The following is a 14,124-nucleotide window of genomic DNA, read 5'->3' on the forward strand; positions in this document are numbered from 1 at the left end:
TGATGTGAATCACAGTTTATGATCAAACTCAGTAAAGACCCGTCTAAGTTACATTTAATTGATAAATTCAACAACACTTATCGTTATCTTGGTGATATTTTTTCGTTAAATAATCAAGAATTTTTTAAATATACTGCCGACATTTACTCATAGGAACTTACTATAAATAAATCAATTATTAACGGTAATAACTGTCCTTTTCTAGATTTATATATTTCAGTTTTACACGGAAACTTCTACAATAAAATTTACGACAAAAGGGGCGATTTTTCTTTCCCTATTGTTAATTTTCCTTTTTAGTATGGTGATGTTCCTATGGCACCATCTTACAGTGTTTATATTTCGCAACTGGTTCGTGTCTGTACTTATGTTTTGCATTTCAATGAACGTAATCTATGTATTACTGGTAAATTATTAAGTCAGGGATTTCGTTACCACAAATTATTTAAACCTTTACTAAATTCTTCCATAGATACAAAGATTTGGTTTGTAAGTTTGGCTGTACCTGTAGTAAACTTATTTCAAACGGGATAGCAAATCCTAATTTTTAAGGAGATGGTGTTGACCGAGCCCGAAAATTTAGATACGATCCGGGTAAACTTATCGATCCTTTAAATAAACTTGTTCTAAAAGGTTACCAATTCAACACTGTAGCTAGATCTTTAAATATTGTTTGATTGGTATAAACATTGATTTTGTTATCAGAAATTAAAATTAAACTAATATTATTGTTATATACATACACATATGGACATTCACGGCTCTACAATCTGTCCATACCTGTATTTTTGCATTGCACAAGGTCATTTTTTTTTCTGACTGTTACACTAAATTCATTGGATGTTGGATGTGTGCTGATTGATACTTTAGTCTTAGATACATGATTTTTTTATTAGTTTTTATTGAGTTTGAACTAGCTGTTCGTAACTGCGAGTACTCTCAGATCTGTACTTCGTGTCTTTTTTGTTGTAGGGATGTATGAATAGTCACGTCCGTTCTGTGTTTTTGTTACTTGTTTTCTGCTTTGTATCGATCTGATGAGTTACGCCCTTTTCAACTGATTTTTATAGTTTGTTCATATGTTGTACTGTTACACCACTGTCCCAGGTTAAGGGATGTTGTGCGCCCGCTAACATGTTTAACCCCGCCACATTCTGTATAAGTCAGGAGCCGGTAATTCAGTTGTTGTCGTTTGTTGCTGTATATCATATTTGTTTTTCGTTCATTGTTTTTACATAAATCAGGCTGTTAGTTTTCTCGTTTGAATTGTTTTACATTTGTCATTTCGGGGCCCTTTTATAGCTGACTATGCGGTATGGGTTTTGCTCGTTGTCGAAGGCCCTATGCTGACCTATAGTTGTTAACTTGTATGTGATTTGGTCTCTGATGGAGAGTTGTCTCATTGACAATTCTACCACATCTTCTTATTTTTGTATTGACTCATCAGATCGATACAATAGTTTGCTACACGTTCTTATATCAAAATTTCAAACATAATCAACGCGATTTTTTCATTGCCCATTCTATGTGTTTATTTCTCTGGTAAATTTAGTAATCCAGTATCATCAAACTTATCAGGAAATCGGTGCGTGTATGATAAATGTCATGCATTATAGAATGTACTGAAATGAAATGGCTGCAACAGGACAAAATGCTTTTCAGTTTATATATTTCGGCATAAAAGTGAAAATAACTTGTAAAGTGTAAAATAGAACTATCGTATTGTATGCATAAATAAAGCTTCAACGGATATATATATATATACCTATGAATGTTATATTAATATATAAACCAATACAATCAGTTAAAGCGGAGAGGAATCATTTTTAAAGTCGATAAAAAATATAACAGAAAGGAGGAAAGATAGATAAAAAAAATCTACACTTACCTTTGAGGGGATTTAGAACTAGCTGAATAACTTGTTTCCTATATTGTTAACTCTGCAATAAAGTAACGTTTAGCTTTAATATTCATCAAAGAGCCGATTATCCATCTTCTGTTACAGTTATTAATCAAACCTAACCCAGGAATGCAAAAAATACAGCACATCCAGTTGTAACACATTCATTAGTATAAATGTTTATACAATTTACAAGAACAACATTATAATAGATTCCTGCTTATAAACTTCTGGCAGAACTTTTCACTCAGACTTTGTTAGAAGGCATTGATAGAATCTATAATATCTTAATCAATTTCGGGCATACAAAGGGGGGATCATATTCAAATGTTGTCAACTGTCACGAAGTACTTACACATATAAATATACAAGTATACAAGACAGCAAATATATTTAACATCTTAAAATTTTCGTCGAAAGCAAACTGAGGTTTTTCTTTTCTTCTTAAAATGGCAAATAAAATAAAAATATCACATAAATATATAAATATTTAAAACCTTATGATTCCCTAAACAGTTCAGAATTAAAACAAGCATTTAAATTAGTTAAAAGTATCATATCTGATTTCATACAGTTCCTAACAATAAAACAATTAATAAAGACACAAAGCATCTACAGACCGAAACAACATAGCCTACGTGTCACCGTAGTCTATTAATAACAGTCAGATTATGTAACGCTGTGTTTTATGTAGAATCGATTGACAATTAAGAACAAATATATTTATCTGGAACAATTAAACCCGTGTAAGAAAGCTCACTTAACCTGTGTCTGTAAATTTGTTCTATTTATTATTTTAACGTACATACAATTAGTTTATTTATGTATATAAGAATAAAATGGGCCAGAACCATTAAAACGTACACATAGATGTTGAAAAAAAAAATTAATGAATTTCGCGAGTTCTTTAATCTTATAATTTTCAAATGATCAGTGTTCCGGCGTTTTCACAAAACTATATTATAAAGACAAAAGTTTAATGCTTGAAAAGAAGATATATTCGTAACACTCTTGAGATGTATTACACACTATTTTTCACGGCGGTATATTGAATTTGCTTCTTTGAAGTATGTTATGTGCATACGTTTCGTTTGATGGCAAAACAGTTTGCTGAATAATAATAATAAAGTCTGCTGCCCTGGTATGGGAAACTACTATTTTAATATGGTTTGGGAATAATATAATCAGGGAAATAATTAGATAGAAAAAAAGAAACAAACACACCGACAATAACAATCCATTGTAATACCTTCTTGTACTCATTCAAGGGATTACAAAATAAAGACGGATCGTAGTATTGTGATACATATATTTTAAAAGAATGTAAAACAATTGATGTAGATTTATATATATACAGACATATATAATAGGCTATATTTAAATTGCGTGACCCGTGCGGACTCTATCCAGCTATTGTTGAAGGTGTTATAAAACTGTAATCAAGCTGACCAAGTCTGGGGTTAAGTGGGATCATTATTAAATTAAGTCGGATCAATAGATTAAACACCTGCGTTTTAAATCTTTTTATTTTTTTTAATAATCTATATGTTAAAGATTTATATGTTTTGCTCAATAACAAAGTTTATTAGGGTTTAATTTAATGAATTCTTCACGACTTAACTAGGAACATGTCATCCCAATTCTTGTGTAGTGTATATCCGTCTATTCAACGAAAACGTAACATTGTTCAAGTATCGAATCATTAAAATTTACGTTTTTTTTTAATTTTAACAATGTACTTATTCAACAGACTTTTTTCTGTCTAATATTTTGCCTTCTAAAATAACATGGGACATTCTATTTGCAGTTTAACTTGATACCAGCAGTATTGGCGGTCGAAGAAGAATATGTCTAGTGACAAAGAAATTATGCTTTAAAATGTTAACCTGAGTAACTCGCTAATGAAAATAAAGAAAAGCATTCGTAGTATAAACAGTCCTGATTATCAGGGAATATAAAATAGTCCTAATGTTCATGGAGTATACAAAAGTCCTGATGATCATGGAATATAAAATAGTCATAATGTTCATGGAGTATACAAAAGTCCTGATGTTCAGGGAATATAAAATAGTCCTAATGTTTATGGAGTATAAAATAGTCCTAATGTTCACGCAGTATACAAAAGTCCTGATGATCAGGGAATATAAATTAGTCCTAATGTTCATGCAGTATACAAAAGTCCTGCTGTTCATGGAGTACAAAATAGGCCTGGGTCTCAGGGATTAAAATACCCGCATTCCTAAGGCTCAGGGAGTAAACTATATGTAGTCCTGAGTCTCATGTTGTATAACATAGCCATGATGCCCAATGGAGTATAAAATAGTCTTGATACTCAATAGAGAATAAAATAAGTCCGGAGGCTCCGTGAGTAAAAATAGTCCTAAGGTTCAGTGCGTACAAAAAAAGTCATGAGGCTCAGCGAGTACAAAAAAGGCCTGGTGTTTAGGGGGTACAAATACTCCTGATGTTCATTGAGTACAAATAGTCCTGATGTTCATTGAGTACAAATTGTCCTGATGTTCATTGAGTACAAATAGTCCTGATGTACAGGGAGTACAAAATAGTCCTTAGGCTCAGAGTGTAAATAAAAATAACCCTTATTGCCCAATGGAGTACAAAATATCCCTAATGGCCAATGGAACATACAATAAACTGATCCACAGGCAGTACAAAATAGTCCAGATGCATTTATTTCAAATTAAATTAAGAACAGAACAATTAAGAGATAATTGGAAGATTAACGTAAGGTTTAACGTACATATCAAAACTTTAGTGTTCTTATAAAAATAAGAAGATGTGGTATGATTGCCAATGAGACAACTCTCCACCAGAGACCAAATTATACTCTTGCTTATAAGCGTTCATCATGGCAAAGTTAATTTTATCTACAAAATTTGCCTGAAAGTCGCCTGGAATACAAAAAGTGTCAACATTGTATAGACAGACACCTGTCTATAATTTTTGAGTATTGTATGTTTTCCTATACTTGTCTTTCGGTTATATTTATCGGTTAGTTTCTTGGACTTCTTCAGTCCAGTAGTAACACCATTGCTAAAGTGAGGCGTCCGTTTGGTTGTATGGGATGAATAAATATGCAGTCACATCCGGTTGAAATGGGGAAGTTAAATATAAAACCTCGGATATAGATTGTGTCAAACTCTCTGTATACGTTTAAAAACTCTTGCAACACCAATTTAAATGGCCCAGGGGTGGCATGGTTCAAAGCAAAATTTCTTCCTCTATCAAACATACCATCATATCATGTTGTAGTCGATATTCTTGCTCTTCATTGGCAGAAGACTCATTGTGAATGAAATATTTGCCACTGGACGTTAGTCAAACAACAATCAATCAGTCTATCTTGTTATGCATGTCAAATATTTCGTTGTCCTTGTCCGTCTTTGTTCATATCTCCTCACCGAATACCACTAAGCATTCAAGTTTTACTCCTTGTTTTTCGTGGGGTTCGTAATGTGATAAAATACTAATTCTTTTAATCAACCAAAGGTAACCAACATTATCTATAACTTATCAGTTAGTTTACACATATTAAAGCTATATTTGAAAAGTTGCATCATCTGGAATCAGATATTCATTGCAAATAAGTATTGTGATTGGTGATTTGGCATTAAATTCCATAGCAAATTATATAACGGAGCTAAAACGGCTTATCTTTAAAAAAAAATCTCTTTGTGATGACAGACGTCCAAGTGATGAATATAATTGCAGTACTGAACTATTGTGTTGTGCAGCATTTAATTTCTGAAATTGCTTGATTTTGTAATTCCCTATTGTTATGTTCAATAGACTTCATACCATAAAATTGTTATTCTCTTTCTAAATAGAGAAATATCACATTGAAAACAAAGAGAAGTCATACATATATTCTCTGTGTTAACCAGTGGTGTAGAGAATGTATATTTAATTACGTTTCGCGTATGCTGTACATTTAATTCAGTGAATTTTCATGTCATTCAGTCGTATTCAGAACTAATCAATGTAAATCGATGGTGTTCGGAATCAAAATAAAAAAAAAAAAAACACTTTATAGATTTTAGATTTTATGGATTTTCCCAAATCGATTTTTAGCTAACCTGGCCTAAGGGGCCAAGGGAGCTTTTCTCATTACTTGGCGTCCGTAGTCCGTCGTCGTCCGTCGTCCGTCGTCGTCCGTTAACATTTACAAAAATCTTCTCCTCTGAAACTTCTGGGCCAAATTTAACCAAACTTGGCCACAATCATCATTAGGGTATCTAGTTTAACAAATGTGTCCGATGACCCCGCCTGCCAACCAACATGGCCGACATGGCTAAAAATAGAACATAGGGTAAAATGCAGTTTTTGGCTTATATATCTGAAACTAAAGCATTTAGAGTAAATCTGACATGGAGTAAAAATGTTCATCAGGTTTAGATCTATCTGTCCTAGAATTTTCAGACGAATCATACAACACGTTGTTGGATTGCTGCCCCTGTATTGATAATTTTAAGGAAATTTTGCCGGTTTTGTTATTATCTTGAATATTATTATAGATAGAGATAAACTGTAAAAAAGCAATAATGTTCAACAAAGTAAGATCAACAGATATGTCAACAGGACCAATATTGTCTGACGGGGTAAAAATGTTTAGATCTATCTGCTATGAAATTTTCAAACGAATCAGACAACCCGTTGTTGTTGCTTCCCCTGAATTGGTAATTATCTTAAATATTATTATAGATAGAGATTAACTGTAAACAGCAATAATGTTCAACAAAGTACGATCTACAAATAAGTCAATATGACCAAAATTGTCAATTGACCCCTTAACGAGTTATTGCCCTTTATATTCAATTCTTAACAATTTTTCGTAAATTTTTGTAATCTTTTACAAAAATCTTCTCCAATTAATCTACTGAGCCAAATAGAAATATACTTAGCCACTATTTTAAATAGGGTATCTTGTTTGAAAGATGTATAAGATGACCCTGCCATCCAACCAACATGGCCGCCATGGCTAAAATAGAACATAGGGGTTAACTATAGAAGTCTATGAGGAAATTATAAAAGAAAACAATTTCAAATGGTCACAACTTGAAAACTTATTTAAATAATGATAAGGAGTCTTCAGTAACTATTGTAAGACTACAATGGGATGTCTTTCTTTTGATTTAACTACTGGGCCAAATAAAACCAAACTTGGTCTCAGTCATTAATAGGGTATCGAATACTATTTATTATGATTTTAACCTTATTTAACATGATTTCAAAAACCACAGTAGATACAGGTGAGCGACACAGGCTCTTGAGTGCCTCTAGTTTTTAAAGCCAACGATGTATGAATACCTGTAATACAGTGGCGAGGGAATGTAAAATTCACCGTTTTGTTAAATGCAGTGTTTTTCAGTAGTGTAAAAAACCTTACGATTCATTCAAAGGATTATAAGAATATAAGTCAACTCCAGTGATTCTGCGTTTTATAAAATGTACATTAATTAAGTAGTGTATGGCATGTCGGTAAAATATCAAAATTTTTATGTAAACGTGATATACAGAATAGTGGTATATGACTTACTAATTATAAATTAGTTGTAAATTTCGTGTCAAATGTAAGCTGAGTTCTTAAGTATACAATTGAATAGTAGTTTTTGAAATACTGGTAAAGTTTATCATAATGGAAACGTGATACCCGTGTAATATAGATGAAAGTAGTCCAATTTTGATATGTAGAAAAAGGACAATGTATGTTGTAGCCGTAGACACAGCTGATGAAACTTTTACATTTTAAATGTTAACAACAGAACTTCTGTAATGCAATTGTTGTCGTTGGTTGCTCCCTGCCATATGGATTATTCGTTCTTTGTTTTAGCAAAATCAGGCTAATGTTTTTCACATTTTGTGATGACGGGCCCTTTATAGCTTACTATACGGTATGAGTTTTGGTCATTGTTGAAGGCCGTACGGTGTCCTTGAGTTGTTTACATCTTCATCCTTTTGTCTCTAGTGGATAGTTCTCTCATTGGCAATCATACCATATTTCCTTATTTTTATATTCTCATGAACAAATGTAAGGGTTTATTAGTTATATGACCGTATGTAAAACGAAGTCTCTTCTGATTCGAGTATTACCAGGAAGAAATGACCAAATCATACCGGTCAGCTTAATCAACTATACTCATTAGGACTATTAGGAAACATCAATCTAATAGAATCGGATAATACACAAAGTCATGTCTGTGTATTCAAATGTTGTCCTCTGTAGAGCACATAGTAATTATAGGTCGGCAAAAATAAGCTAATCAAGACGTAAAGATGCACTTTGTCTCAAAAAAGCAATTGAGTTGTTTTATCGTGGGAACTAAGGAGTTATTAAGGTAAATAATTGATGGAGTTGGCTAGTTAACCAGACAAATCAATGAATTCATTGGTATTGATGTTATTTCGATCCATTAAGATAACAATATAATTTAATTCACCACAATTTGGAAGACGGGCACACACCCTTTTCTATCGTTTTCACTAGAACATTAATTTCATTTTTTTTAAATTCTGCCTTAACAAACAAAGGTGTCGTGTTTTAGCTGCACCTCTCCAAAATCTATAAAACTGACCTTGTGCAATGCTTAAATGATATCGACAGGATGTAGGACCGTTACTGAATAGCAATACATATTGTGTTAAGTTTACAAAATCAATGTTAGCACCTATATTCAAAGATCTTATTTCGATTCTAAATCGATAACCTTTATGAATAAGCTTCTATGATGAGTTTATTTAATTCAAAAGATCAATGAGTTTGCATGGATTGTATTTGAGTATACAGGCTCTATAGACAACATCACTGTAAAAATTAGGATGATATACATAGAATAATACATGGCAAAATCCGTATCGCATGCTGTATCACCACTTGACCAATATCAGTCCCGAGGGTTGATATTGGTCAAGTGGTGATACAGCATGCGATACGGATTTTACCATGTATTGATCTGTTTATCATATATTTTAACAAAATCAGATTCATGATATATAAGTGGACAACCATTTGATTCTGAGGTGGGGACCTGGTAGATTTTAGAAATAAATATTCTGGCCCCCATTTAAGTGAAAATAAATAATCTTGTCTTATCATACATGAAAATATATATTCTGGCCCCAAATACATTTTTGTAATAGTTTACAAAGGTATCTAATATTAACAGAAAATCCGGAAAGAAGTATTGCCAGTGGTTGTTTTGAGGCATACGCAGTCCCCCTCCTTTTGACCTGAATAAATATGATTTGTTAATGAAATCTCCCCCCCCCCAAAAAAAAAAACAAAACAAATAGGAAATAGGGATCCACCCTCGATTGTAATGGTATTATATTTTCATATTAATAGAATATATATATTCGAGACTTCATTTTACTGCTCTATTTGTCTGAAGTTGTATGTGTATCCTATAAAAAGGTGATATATATCACAAAAGATAAATTACTTTAGGGGTTGAAAAGTTGATGCTGAGGGGTGGCGAAGAGGGGGCAGATTTTGAGTCAATTTGGGGCACTGTGATTTGGGGAAGAGCAGAAAATAAATATTCTGGCCCTGGTCTGAGTGAACATAAATAATCTGGTCACCTTTATGTTGGAAATAAATATTACTCATAGATTTTGCCAACCCCCCTCAAAACTAGATGGTCGTCCCCTAACAGACAGATGATAGCACTCTTGCTGACGCTTATTTAATGTGCTTACATTTTCGTATCATGCCAGGAAATACGGCAATTGGACGTTATATGTATAAACTTGACGTCATTCGATATATGACGTCCCGCACTGATGACGTAACATTGGAGACCTATTGAAGCCTCGGAAAAAAGATTAAACTATATAATCATTGGTCTTGCATTCGAAAGAAATGCGGTAATGAATAAGTGATTGCATAAATTGAATATATGGACACATATGTCCCTCTGGCAGCATGAAGAGGGTCAACATCATTGTCGTCTTCTGAAATTTCAAGCGGATAACAACTAAGGAGTTCTGGAAACAATTTCGAGATGTTCCAAAAGGGGTGCGATACATGGTTATCTATGCTATACGGGGTATGCGATACAGGGTAAATTATACAGACCGGAGAAAAGAACCTTTATTAGAAATACAAAATTTCTGTAGTTAATACTAAATACATGACAAATCCCGTTAACGCTCTGTCATAGAACCAACGTGTTAATTGTTGTCAATTATACATATACAACTTGGTACCCGGATGAGATATGTACATCTTTACCTTTTAACAAAAGTATGCAAGGTAGCCTATTTCATAAGTAGAATACCAATGTTCAAATCTCTTAAATCGATTTTGAAGACTAATCAAAGTAATATACTAAATATGAGGGGACCTCCAAACACATAACATAATTGGTTTTATTTTAATAGTGTTTTGCTTTCCAGTTATTACAACGTTATAGTCCTATATCCTGTCGATACTTTTAATTTGGCATTGCACGTGATCCTGTTTTTCTAAAACTGCTTATAACGTGTTTGCAGTAATCATGTTAGGGTGTACTGATTGGTATTTGAGTCTGGTAGAACATGGGTTATTGATAAGTTTTGATTGGGGTTTGAGTCTGGTAGAACATGACTTATTGATAAGTTTTAATTGGGGTTTGAATTAGCTTTCAGGACCTGCGAGTATTCTAAATTCAATAAGTTGTATCTTTTGTCTTTTTGTTTTGATTTTTACAGTTTATTCTTATGTTGTATTGTTACAGAGCTGTCCGTGGATTAGGTAGGATTGAGCGCTCACAAACATATTTCTCCAAGATACAGTCATTATGTGCCCGTCCCAAGCCAGGACTTTGAATCCGGTTGTTTTCAATGGTTGCTGTCCGCTATGATTGTTTTTTATGTTGTTATGTTTTGTTTATTGTGTTGGTATAAATGAGATCGTTGGTATTCTCTTTTGATTTGTTTTCATCCCAGCACCTTTTAAAATTTCATACGAAATGCTCATTTTTGAAGGTAGTGCATTTACCTGTAATTGTTTACACATTTGTCATTAAAGTATAGGTGTTTTATCGGAAATCATACCATATCTCCTTATTATTTGAATAATAATAGTTCTAATTTTAACTTTTGTGGGCACTACTATCTCAATTTATCAGAAAGGCAAGTACAAACTGCGAACATGATAATAATTACAAACGAAGAAAATAAAATTATTGAAAATGTTATTTTTCAAATGGCTAAAGGCAAATAAACTCGCCAAACACCTCTTTTCTATTTCGCCCTAGTAGATTACCATTATATGGACATATCAGTTAAAATTATTAATTTCTGAAATACGAATGAAAATTGACATATTAGGTTATTAAGTTGATCTACTTCACAAATGTTATAAATATATTGATTTGATATTAAGCAGCAATCTAGAGTTTTTAGTTTCTTGTGTATAATTTGGAGTTTAGTATGACGTCCATTATCACTGAACTAGTATACATATTTGTTTAGGGGCCAGCTGAAGGACGCCTCCGAGTACGGGAGTTTCTCGCTGCATTGAAGATCCATTTGTGGCCTTCGGCGTTTCTCTGCTCTATGGTCGGGTTGTTGTCTCTTTGACACATTCCCCATTTCCATTCTCAACTTTATTCAATCAAATAGGATGAACCATAGAAGTTGTATCTGTACCATTATAACGGTAACTCTTCTTAATAACACAATATGTTATGCAAAGGGAATTAATTGTATTTGTTTTACATTGACTGTCATGTATTTTTTTGGTTAAATTAATTATCTCCGTAAAATCTTCATATAAAAATCGGAGCTGATATTTAATAATACATTTTTTTTTCTAATTCTTTGGCAGTTTTAACCTTTCTGAACCAATCGTTTAAAACAAAAAAATTCCCGTGTAGTTGCCGATTATCTCAGTAGATGATTGGTTATGTTAAAAGGTCATAACCTTTATCAGCTCTAAGGAAGAATCAAATGTGCTTACACCTGTCAGAGAAATTGACAACTTTATAAAAACTTTTACTACCGCGAAATAGTTCCACCTTCAGAAATTAATGTTCAAGTTGTTTACTATTACATGTACATATAAATATATATTTTATCAAAAGTAATGTTCTTGATTAAAATCGTTTTCTATTAATCTTTTCCCCCTTTTAATTCAGAGATGCTCTCATTTCGTAAGTTTATCAATTATGAACATATATTTGATAATCATAAGAGAAACATATGCTTACATAGTTACTCGTAGATTATCGGATTTATCCAATCTCGATAGTTGAATTATCGAATTTTTAAGTCCCCGCCATAAAAACTTACAAAATCAAACGCTATCAATCAACGGAACGATTGAAAAACAACTGTCATATTCCTGACTTGGTACAGTCATTTTCCGAAGAAAGTGGTGGGTTAAACCAGTTTTTATAGCTAGCTAAACCTCCCACTTGTATGACAGTTGTCTATAGAATCTATATTTAACAAATGTTTGCTACTATTGTTATATATTGTAAACATTGTTTAGTTTCCTTCCAGTTTTGTTGATGACTTCAATATTTCGAATATAGCCAAAATGGGAAGTAATTATCCACCTTCCAAAACGAAGCTTCGTCAATGACATATTACGCGACCTCACGAGTGTTTTCTCCCGTTATTTCTCCCCTAGTGGTGGTTGATGACTCTACATTATGTCATGTGACTTTTAAACAGATACTCTTTGTGTCTGATAAATTTACTTTTAATTTACCCTGACATGATGACGAAAATAAAATACCTATTTTGTCCTCGATTCAGATTTCATATTTTTTAAACGCGGCTATCAAAGAAATGCTGACGCTGATGATAACCCTGTAATTAAACTTTCTTTGTTGATTTTCGTGGTACTTGCTTCTGAAATAACCTTCATCAGGTAATTTGGAGACCAAATGAGAGCATGTACAGCATTCAGGCTTAAACTGAAAAACCAAATTCGTCTAAAGTTAAATTTTCGAAATATAATTACTAGTTTTTTTCATTGAAACCATAAAAACAAAAAACCTCTTTTCCTGCTTTCTTAGAACAATTGGTTATTATTTTATATTAAATCGTAAAATGAATCGTCTGTAATCACCAAGGAGACCGTAAAATTTCTGAACACTTCCTGTAATTAAAAGATAACGGAAAATGATTTTGTCATCATAAATTGCAAATGACCGAATTTTGATCTTTTATTTTCTTATCTTCCCATTACGATAAAACTTGTTCACATGCTATGCAGCTTACATCATTGAAAATCAATTGTTTAGAATACTTTTTTGACATTTATAGCAAAACTTCATGTATCAAGGAGCAATAAAAATATGTCAAAGACAACGAAGAAAATGTACGGAGGAGAGATAAAATGGGTCAAATGTACAACAAATTGCAACAAAGTACTAAAGGAACGAATCGGTTTGGAGAGCTTCATCCTGACAAGTTTTGTCAGCGAACAGTTTTCATTATTTCTTTTCCTTATTATTTGCGATTCTTTTTTGGAAAAAGGAGATGCAAAAGATACCAAAGGGATATTCAAATTAAGCAATAGTTCGTTAATTACGATTTACACTCTTTTCTGACTACAAGTTTATGCAATACTAGTAATAGTAAAACTATACATTCTTTTTGAATACGAATAGTCAAAAGAATTACAAAATGTAACTCTTACACTATATACCATGATTAATCATTGCGAATAATAGTCATTTTCATGCCCAAGAGTCATTGGCAAATCATAATATTTTCATTGTACTTTTAAAAAGCTCACCACAGTCCCAGTTAACTTCATCTATTTAACTGACAAAACCTAGCAATAGCATTGCAGAGACTTCCAGAAATATATGACTGTCCATCCCGAAAACAGGCACAGTCTACACGATGTATAAAATGAAATAAAATCGTTTTGGGATTGTGCCTTAAAAGATGAGTCCATGAATTAAGCTTTCAATTGACTGATTAACTGTAAGTAAAACGAGCCTTAGTAAGTGTTTTGTATCAATCACATTACTGTAAGGACAAACAAGCGATGAAATTTATTTTATGAGAGAAAAATGTTTTTTTTTATCTTTAAAGCGAACAAGTAATCGATAACACCGTGCTGCATGCTATTAAGGAGAAAATAAAATGTTTTATATTTCATTCTTGATTCATCACATTAATCATCAAATAAAATTTTATTTATTTTTGAGGAATGATTTCTCTTGGTTTTAATTTGACATCAATGTATTCTGATCAACAAATGA

The 14,124-nt window shown here is 32.5% G+C and overlaps 1 protein-coding gene across 5 annotated transcripts in view; it reads right to left on the reverse strand.

Moving 5' to 3' along the window:
• LOC127731174 (corticotropin-releasing factor receptor 2-like) overlaps positions 1–14,124 on the reverse strand; it is a 134,408-nt gene that overhangs the window by 109,676 nt on the left and 10,608 nt on the right. For 4 of the 5 annotated variants that reach the window (XM_052240115.1, XM_052240120.1, XM_052240119.1 and 1 more), the window contains exon 1: positions 1,889–2,158. The gene's annotated coding sequence lies outside the window, so the exon portion shown is untranslated. Of the gene's footprint in view, positions 1–1,888; positions 2,159–14,124 lie in introns of those variants that run through there. The other variant, XM_052240116.1, reaches the window with a different exon arrangement.

This window comes from Mytilus californianus, unplaced genomic scaffold (assembly GCF_021869535.1).
Source record: "Mytilus californianus isolate M0D057914Y unplaced genomic scaffold, xbMytCali1.0.p SCAF_2, whole genome shotgun sequence".
Lineage (NCBI taxonomy): Eukaryota > Metazoa > Mollusca > Bivalvia > Mytilida > Mytilidae > Mytilus > Mytilus californianus.